We start from the raw sequence: 10,176 nt of genomic DNA on the forward strand, positions 1-10,176 counted from the left end.
TAGTGTCGCTGAAGCATTGCAGCTAAATGTTGCCAAATCAGCTGTATATTTTGCTTACATGTCCTCTTCCTCCTTCCACAAGTGCTGCAGGCTACAATCAGTCTGTTCTGATGCCAACCCAAGCAGCAACCTCAGGCTGACAAATTAAAGTGCCAAAGTGCTTTATAGTTCATGTTTCCTTTTGCATAACAACTCTGCGGGGGGTGAAGTTTGCTACCTGAACGCTCGAGTTAACTGACAGGTGTCCAGATGTAGGCATCTATAGACTGAACTGGATCTCTCCATCATGTTTGTGCCTTTTGAAGCATTTTATTGATACAGCCTGCTGGGAGCAGGAGTGCCCCCAGAATCTTTTCACGGGGGTGGAACACCAAAAACAGAATTGCTGTTTTCAAATGTAGGTTACTTGAAAAATATGACAAAAAAGACAGAAAGAGAATAATGATATAAATAGTTTATTTCCTGCTATTAACGTTGATATCACTGAAAATAGGTACATATAAAAACCAAATAAGATTTGGAAATCTAGAATAATCTGCTTTAATTGGCTGAATGATTGATTGACTGGAGGTCCCAACCACTGCTTTAATGATTCTCAGCAGAGGTGAGCAGAAGCATCTTGAGAGTCACTCTCCCAGAATGGAGTCAACTTTAAGAGCAAAACTTGGCCAGGAAAGACAAATAAATATTAGAACATGCAAGAGTGTGAGTCTTGGACAGGTCAGGGATTTGAACCAGGTTTTCTGCAATTTTATTAAATTACTACCAACATGGGACTGTCTTGCCGGTGGGTGGCCAGGAAATTTTGAATGGTGGCCAGTGCCCCACCTGACTGTGAGAGACAAACCATCTAGGTGTGGTGTGTACTTCAGTTTGGGTGAGTGAAATTGTAGTAATTCCTTAGACTTTCACTTAAGCATTCATCTTAATAACATTAATAATTAGGATTAATCAGCAGATATGTAAGAGTGCAATGCACACCTACAGTTCAGTGATGCAGCTTTCTAACAAATCTTGCTAGTGTTAGCTGATAACATTCTTTCTAATCTGTTGTCTAAATATGGTCACTTCTAGCTCCACAAACACAGAAGCCAAAAAAGCTACGTTTCATCATGATGGAGAGGCCAAAACCAACAGGTGATATCACCTTGGTAACAATCTCCTAGGTGGTTGCATGTCAAACAAGCGTTTTGCCCACAGACTGCTGTAACAGAGATGTCTGTAAAGTAGTTGATGCGACACTTCTATCTGCAATCAAAACAGTGCTTTTTATTTTGTTATGAACTTTTAAGTAATGGAGGTTTCAAATATGCAAAAGCACACTAGCATAGAGAAAAGTTAGTTTTTTCATGATGAGCGAGGTCAACACTAATGAGACTATAAGAGATTAGACTATATTTTCTAAGCCCCAATGTTTTCTTGGCGCAGCATATTTCTTTATATGCATATCTGTAAGATGCAAATCCAAAGCATCTTTTTTTTTCATTGTAAACACAAGCTCTGTAAGGTCAGTTATGTTGCAGACATAGTTTACTAGTCTCTTTTCTTTAGCTGTGAAAGGACTCCAAAAACCTCAATAAGTAAGAAAATGAGCACTGGGTTACTTAGTGCAGAAATCTGGCAGTGTGTCTAACAGGGGAGTGCAGTACATGAGTGCTGCGCTCTTGGGTCCAGTGGCTGAAGAGTGATGGGAGATAGATGATCTTTTGGCACGACTAACAGGAGGCCTCAACCCGTCACTCACCAGTGGCTTTGTTTCCACTTCAGGGCCAAACATTCGTAGCAGGATTCATTTGATTCACGTTGTTCCTGTTTTTGTGTCTGTTCTTCTGTAGATCAAGTTAATAATGCACAAATGGAAGGAAGATACTTAATTACAGTTTTAGTTCTCTCGACCATGTCTTTGTCATTTTGTGTTTCTGATCCCCAACAGTTTAAAGAAATGTTTTTAGAAATTTTGTTAGAAATAAATGTTTTTTATGCTTAATAAAAATGGAATAGAATGACTTTATTGTCACTATACATACAGATGTATCTCATTGTACAACTGTACAGTGACAATAAAGGGATTCTATTCTATTCTATTTTTATTACACCTTTTTTAAAAAGCTGATTGAATTTGTTACTTTTGTCTTACAAATCATATTAAGCTCACCAGCAGAAAACACAAGATTTTTTGACTTATTGCAAACTACATTGGTTCTTTGTTGACTGGTAACTAGGCAACAATAACAGTCCTGCGCTTTTCAGCTGAAATCTTTTTCAGGGCGACCAAAGGCTAGCCTGTAAATTTAAATTATATGTTCTTGTTTGTTTTTTTTGTTATGATTTTCCTTTTTTTTTATTTTGAAAAGGCTACATAAATTATTTTGAGAAATATCTTTATTTGCTTAGACAGCAGCTTTGAGATTTTGCACAGACTTTGACTCAAACCTAAAACGCCTCACACTGATTTATTACAAATCGCCTGTTAATGTAAAACATTTGTAGAATTTAACAAAATAATAAATAATAACGATACATCCAGAAAGTAAATACGTTCAGACCTGTGGTCACAATAATGGTTTTAATCCACTCTGAAGCCCCACTTTGCCCCTGTGATGGAAAAGTGACTTCTTGAGAACAAGAACGTCTGTCACTGAGTCACCAGTCTGCAGTTCAGGGCAGACAGGAGGCTATATTTAGCCTTTAATCACCTAACAAATTCACACTCAGTCCACAGCACAAATACCTCAGGCCCTCTTTATGTATTTCAGGAGTGTGATGAATTTGTTTCTAGGAGGCCTGACCGCTGGCTCATGGAAAGATGTTGGTTTGTTTGACAGAAGCTTTTCTAGTTTGGTACCAGACTTATTGGTCTGACTGCATTCTTTAAAGTCTAGATCACGAATCCTCGGTTATTTTTAACAAAGAATTACAAAATAAAAGGAATAAGCGATCTTGTGGTTAAAATTTCATCAGTGCAACCCCCACATACTTAAAGTTATACCGCTTTCTATGATGCCGCTTCAGTCACACACATTATCTACACTACGTAATTAAGTAATTATAGTTGTTATCCTTTTAACTAATCTAAGCAAAAGACCCCATGGTAACCAGCATCAGAAATACATATATATATATATATATATATATATACTATCAAATTCAGTCCGCCACAGTCTCTCATTTTAATGTTTCATTACTAAAGACACATCAGTAATTTCAGAGTTAAGAATCCAAATGTCCTCTGTGTATCCTGGTTGCTCTAGTTTTAATACTTTTTTTTTCTTTTGTCTGCTCTAAAACATCAATCTAAAAGTGATGAACAAATAATAGTGTCTGAATCAGCACATTAGGTGGATTTTGTGTCAATAAAAATGTACACATCATCTCGGGTCATTTAGAAACCAAGTAGAGATGTGATGACCTTTGTGTTCGGTCCTGTCTTGGACTCAGTGTGTATCAGACTTCTGTTAAAACTAAAGTGGTCAGATAACAACATTGAAACTTGAAAGGCATAATTGGTTAAATGAATTCAATAACTTTTCAAAACTCCTTTTGATAACCAACTGTTTAACTATGACTTGACAAAACAAAGAATTTAGTAAAATCTGATGCAAACATTGCTGACACATTTTAAACATACAGTTCACCTAAACACAGCGCTTTTCCATAAACTCAGTGCCTCCTGATACCATATATGATGTAATGTTGCAGCACTTACTCTTTGTAGTCATGTGGGGTGGCTTGTTTTGACTGTCCATACAATGAAGGGAGGGGCTCCACAGGGAGAAAAACTATTATGACAGTTATGTGAAGGGAAAGCAGCGGGAGGGGGGGTTCAGCTCTGCGGGGACACCTACAGGCCAGGCAAGGGCATGGACATGATACCCACAATGCAACTCGGTGACTCCACCTGGCTCCTGAATGCAGCAGGTTGCTCTAATCACCCAGTGACTGATACTAAAAACATTTGTCTGTCCCTCTTCTTTAAATAATCAACATTAAAGTTTCCCTCAAATGGCTACATAGACTCCCATTTTTGACAAAAAGTCAAATGTTTAACCTTCAGTGACTGAGTGGCGTCATTTGAGACCACAGCAGATTATTTATATGGCGTGTCCTGAGGATTTTCAACTATAAAAATATTTTCTGTCATGAATTTATCATTTGTTTTGTGGAAGATTTGCCCCGTTGGTGTGTCAAGAATAATAAAAAGTTGTGGAGATATTTAAACCCAGTATTAAAATTGGAAAGAAAGGTGATTCCACAGCATGTCTTTATCCTGTCTTCCTTCTCTCACCCCAACCGGTCGCAGCAGATGGCCCCGCCCCTCCCTGAGCCTGGTTCTGCCGGAGGTTTCTTCCTGTTAAAAGGGAGTTTTTCCTTCCCACTGTCGCCAAAGTGCTGCTCATAGGGGTCATATGATTGTTGGGTTTTTCTCTGTATCTATGAAGCACCTTGAGGCGACTTTTGTTGTGATTTGGCGCTATATAAATAAAATTGAATTGAATTGAATTGAATATTGTCCAGGATACTTATGCATTTAGACTTTCAGCTAGCATCAAACTACACTAAAGTCACAAGAACAATTTACATGATCAACAGACCTGTTTCATATCAACTTTTACTGTGAGGAAAAGGAGAGTTGCTGCTGGTGACGATATGGGAGAGGTGAAAGTGATCTTGGCTTCAAAGGACAGTGGCGTACTGCATTACTCATGTTATGAGAACTTAAATCTGTTTACACAGTAACATAGTGGAGACTGGGCTACCTTTTGTGGACAAAAAGCAAGTCCCCATAAAATAAATCTTCTTCTTCTTCTTTTTGTTGTTCCACAAATGACTTTAGAGATGAGAGGGTTGAGAGAGAAAGTGTCCAATAAATGTAGCAGACGAGGTGTTTTCAAAGAATACATGTGTCTGATACCTGAACTAATGTACAAAATCAAATCTGAAGTTCACCACCGATGAGCTGCTGGTATATTTAGCAACCCAGGAATTTTCCAAAGGTCTTTTTAAGTTTTAAGTTGGGCATTTGCTGCTTTTTCACTCATTTTCAGTCCAGTCTTCTATATTAACATTTTCAGAGGAATGTTTTTTTGGTTGTTAAACCAACAACAATGGCCAGTAAATCAATCAAGGGTGAAAAGATAGCTAACTCAAAGGATGAGCAAGTGTTGTTTCAACACATAACAAACAACTTAGCGAAGAGCTAATTTTACTTTGTATCTTTAAACACTTTGTCACTAACAGCCTGTCATAAAAACATGTCATTTGTACTATTTCTTTAGGTGATTCAACAAAAAATGCTAGAGCTAACATAGTTTCATGAACATAAAATAGAAACAAATCAGGTCAATGGGTCTTGTGGAGTAATGAATCTAAATGTGAAATCACTATGCATGAGGGAGGTCAAAACAGAGGTACAACAGTGAGTGTCTGAAACCATCCATAAATATGGTGGAGGCTCTGTCATAGTTTGGGGCTGCATTTCACCCACGTGGTGTTGGTGATCTTGTCAAAGTTGATTACATTACGAATCCAGATGATTTTTGATCCACCGTACAAAACCATCTGGAAAGCATCCGATTGGCCGCGGCTTCATTTTTCAGCATGATAATGATTCCAAAAACACCTGGATAGAAAAACACACAAGTGACAAATCAGTCCTTGACTGGCCTCCCCAGAGACCTCAACAATATTGACGAAGTAAATGAGACAAAAGGCAGCCAACATCCATGTATCTTTCAGAAAATCTGAATATTTCTGAAGATTACTTAAATAAATTACAGGAAAGCTCCCTAAGTTGAGACAGTGCTGAAAAATAAAGGAGCTCAAACCAGAGTTAGAGTTTTCAAACTCCATTTTTGCCTTACATCCTGTATTTCCATGAATATTTGCACCTGTTTCAATGAATGGCTACACCTATCCTCACATTTTCCTAGTTAAATACGAAGAAATAAGTGGTGCCTAAAGACTTTTACACAGTAATATATATTATCTGGCTGAATTGTGGAGAAGCCTTGTGGACAGCTGCCTACGCTGCATTATTAGAAGCAGACTAGGCAGTCAAAGTAGTCATGATTCTAATAATGATAACTTTAAGCTTGAATACCTAAAGAGAAGAGAGAACTTCACCATAAAAGCAAAAACCATTTCTTGTACAGGGCTGTAAACATGTTTATTTCTTCTCTAAAGTTGGACATTTTAACACAGGGACGGGGAATGATTTCGTTTTGAAGTCAGCCTCAAGCGGCCATTCAAAGAACTGCAGTTATTGGCACTTCCAAGGTGGGTTCTAGAAGGTGGACACAAATAAGTTTAGTAATTTCTGAAGAAAAAGGCGCGAAACTGTTCATATGTACAGTCAGGACATTCTGGGGCTGTTGGGAGGCGGTTTTAAGGCTAAACCCTACACTGACTGTGTCATCCAGTGGGCATTTGGAAAAAGAGGAGTTTGGTGACTGCACTGAGGGGATTGTGCAGTCAATGCCCACCATGACTTACCAAATAGGATTGAGCCATCTGAATTTTAACCTCATCCGAGCCTCCGACTCACCCACAGCAGCAGTCGGAGCCATAATTACACTAACCTGTGTCTGTGTGTATGTCTGAAGCTGTTGTCTATCAAATGTACTCCAAACATTCCCAGCCATAGTTTGGAAATTTGTATAACATTTAAGTAAAAAAAGAATCAGTAGACGTCTTTTGTAGGTGTGTGAGTAAAATATTTGTGCTGCCCTTTAACCCACATCCAAGCGTTCGCAGCTAAACTCTTGCCCATCCCTCAGCCAGTCCTGTGCCATGTGTTGAGGCACACAACCTGAGAAATGCAGTTGTCATCCATTCCTTCTCTCTTGTCCTCTTTGCAGCTGTATACTACACACACATACACACACGCACACACACAGAGCAGCAGCTCTTGCCTCCCAGGCGCTGTTGTTTTATCAATAAATGGCGACATTAGTTCATATCATGTGATTCGAAGAGGATTCGTTGCACATTAGAGGCCCTAATCGCCACCTATAGTCTACCCCCCGGGCCTCGCCTACATGACCCTGCTGAGCACAGCGTTTTCTTTATGCCCCCTGACAGAGCTGGGGATTGAGCCCAAACAAAAAAAAAACACGAGGGTGAAAAAATGTTTTTACACCCACCACGCTCCCTCGCAGGCCTGGCTGTGTGGGCTCACCGAACCCTTTTAGCTTTCGATCAATGGGGCAAGTTACTGGAGTCTGGCCAACTCTGACAGATAGCACAGAAAGAAAAAAGCATGCCTCTTCAAAAATTTTGGTTTTTTGTCACTGTGTTTTGTACCTCCACCCATCCTCACTTCAAAAAAAAAAAAAGAAGAAGAAGAAAAATGCAAGGTGAAATGAGGGAATGCTTCTTTTATTTTCCCTTAAAGATTAGAGTTTTCTGTGCGGAGGGTGAGAAGGCGAGGCTGTGGGTGGAGGAACAAGAGGAAGAGGTGGGCAGAGGGAAGGCTGCTTTGCGTCATCCGCAGCAGATGAACCTCTTGTCGGACGTGGGTTCCTGACATGGAAGCTGGACAAAGCAGCAGCTCGTCCCACAGCTAATGATGGGTGTTATAATTTAACAAAAGTCTGGTGATTATGGGTCTGCTGATGAACCAGGAGCCATGGGATACGCAGCAGTCTCTGGGGACGGGTTCACAACGAGAGCGCAGTGCCCCCCATTGGAGTAGAAAACGCATTGCTCTTTTCTACTCAGACTTCAGAGTGCTGCTGATAATTTAGTACACTATGTGGGTGATATTGGAAATTACTGAACTGCACAAAATTAAACTAGTAGTACATTTGGCACTTTTATTATATTCATATGCAATCATTTCCATAAGTATTTGGACAGTTACACAACCACAGTGCATTTTGAACCAATTTATTGATTTAAAATCAAGAATGAAGTGCAGAATTTGAACTTTAATGAAAAAGGGTTCAACCTGATGTTTTTGTACACAGTCCTCCATTTTCAGAGGCTTAAAAGGGTTTGGACAGATGACCAATAAACAGTTTAATGGCTGGTTCCCTGATTGTTCCCTGACAAAATAAGTAGATAAAAGATCTGAAGTTGATTCATGTGTTAAACTTGTATTTGATAGCTGTGTTTTGAAATTCTCAATATGACATCCAAAGTGATGTCAGTGCAAGCGAACAAGGCCAAGGTTAGGCTGCAAAAACCTTTAACAGTGGCCAAATTAATAATCGGGTTCATTCTTAAAAAGAAGGAATGCATTTGTCAGCTTAGCGACACCACAGATGACAACTAAAGTTGCACAATGACAGAATTATTTTCATGGTTAAGAAAATCAGCTTCAAAATATCTAAAGTAGTCAAGAAAATTCTCGAGGAGGTCGGCGTGTCGTTGTCACCGTCTAATAACAAGAGACGCCTTCATGAATGGAAATATAGAGCCTTTAGAACAAAGTGCAAACCACTGGTTACACTCGAGAAGTTTTGATCCCTCATAACGAGGGCTGTCTTAATCAGCAGAAAATGCTGTAAAACGTATTAAAACACATTTAACAGTCCAAAAATGTAAACCCTCCTTTACATTTTATAAACTGATCCAGTGAGCACACTGGAATCTTTGGCAGATTCTGGCCCCACAAACCTTATGTTTCACACCTCTGGATTAGACTTTGGAGAAAAGAGCTAAAAAAAAAAAAATCTGGATGGGTCTGAAAAAATAGCATGATAAGAAGAGAACAGTATGCAGAAGAAGAGAAACAGGTCATGATCTGAAGCTGTGTTATCTATCAAACATGGTGGAGACTATGTTGTGGCATGGATATGTATAGCTACAGCGACCGGAGCTGGGTCACCTCTGTTTATTTGTGATATCACTGCTGATAGAAGTCGCAGGATGTAATCTGAAGTGTACACGACTATATTCTGTGCTCAGCGAGTCACAGTACGCATGGTTAATGATCCAAAGGAAACTGGAAAAGCAACCCAAGAGTTTCTCAAGGTGTATGTTCCTGTATTTTTCTATTAAAATTATTTTATTTTAGATTAATGCATGATCTGTTGGCATATGACTGTTCTATTACATTTTAGTATAGTTTTATATCATATGGACAGTCGCAGTTATATTCTACACGAGTAAAAATAGGCTCAAACATACACCCTGAGTCATAAAATCCTGTCTTATTTTTAATGGGTGGTCTTATTCAAAACAAAGTAAGTAAACAAGGAATATTGCAGAAGTTCCCACAGAGACAGACTTTAACATCAAAGTCAGACCTGAGACAGGAGACACTGGGACAGCCTAAATCTCCAGGCAGGTTATCCAGCATGCTTGGTACATCCGACCTTTTAAGTACCCTAAAAAGCTGCGCACAGAGTGCTGGCCAATTTGTCTTATGACCCTGAGGCTCATCTCCCCGGCCCCTACGCTGACCCCGGGTGCTGACAAGCCACACCTCCTCCTCCTCTGCTGTCTGTCATCTTGCAGATAACTCTCCCTGCCTCAGTGTCATGTCCACCTGGCACCTTGTAAAAATGGGACATGATAGCGAAAAAGGTCAGAACACGGTGAAGAGGCCCCCGTGTAGAGCTGTCTGTTGAGCACAAACTACGGCTCTAGATAATAGCATTTCTAGGGAGTGTGTGGAGGCAGCGTTACAATTGTTTATGGAGGAAGAGGGTCTCTCGGTCGACATGCAGTGTGTTACATTTTTGTGTGGCTCCTCTACAAAAATGTCCAAGTGCTTTCATTTCTTAGGCCTTAATAGCTCATTAGGATTTGTAATGCAGGTCAGTAATTGTTTGGCTGACATTTCCAGAGCACAACTCTCTAAACTGTGGGTAAAAATCAAACTAACTATGGTTTGTAGGTGACTGATGATTATACAAAGATATCAAACCTGAGAATGTTCGAGGCAACATACAGGCAGGCCAAAGTTATTTGGAAACAAATGCTGTGGATATATTCTGCTCTTTAACCACAAACCAAAGGTATGTTGGTAATATTTGGTTTGAGTGCCGGCTAGTGGCACAGGAGAAAGTGAGAATGAATTAATAATAATAATAATAATGGATTGGATTTATATAGCGCTTTTCAAGGCACCCAAAGCACTTTACAATGCCACTATTCATTCACTCTCACATTCACACACTGGTGGAGGCAAGCTACGGTTGTAGCCACAGCTGCCCTGGGGCAGACTGA

The sequence above is a fragment of the Haplochromis burtoni genome, unplaced genomic scaffold (assembly GCF_018398535.1).
Source record: "Haplochromis burtoni strain Fernald_Lab_line unplaced genomic scaffold, NCSU_Asbu1 Contig_154, whole genome shotgun sequence".
NCBI classification, from domain to species: Eukaryota; Metazoa; Chordata; class Actinopteri; order Cichliformes; family Cichlidae; genus Haplochromis; species Haplochromis burtoni.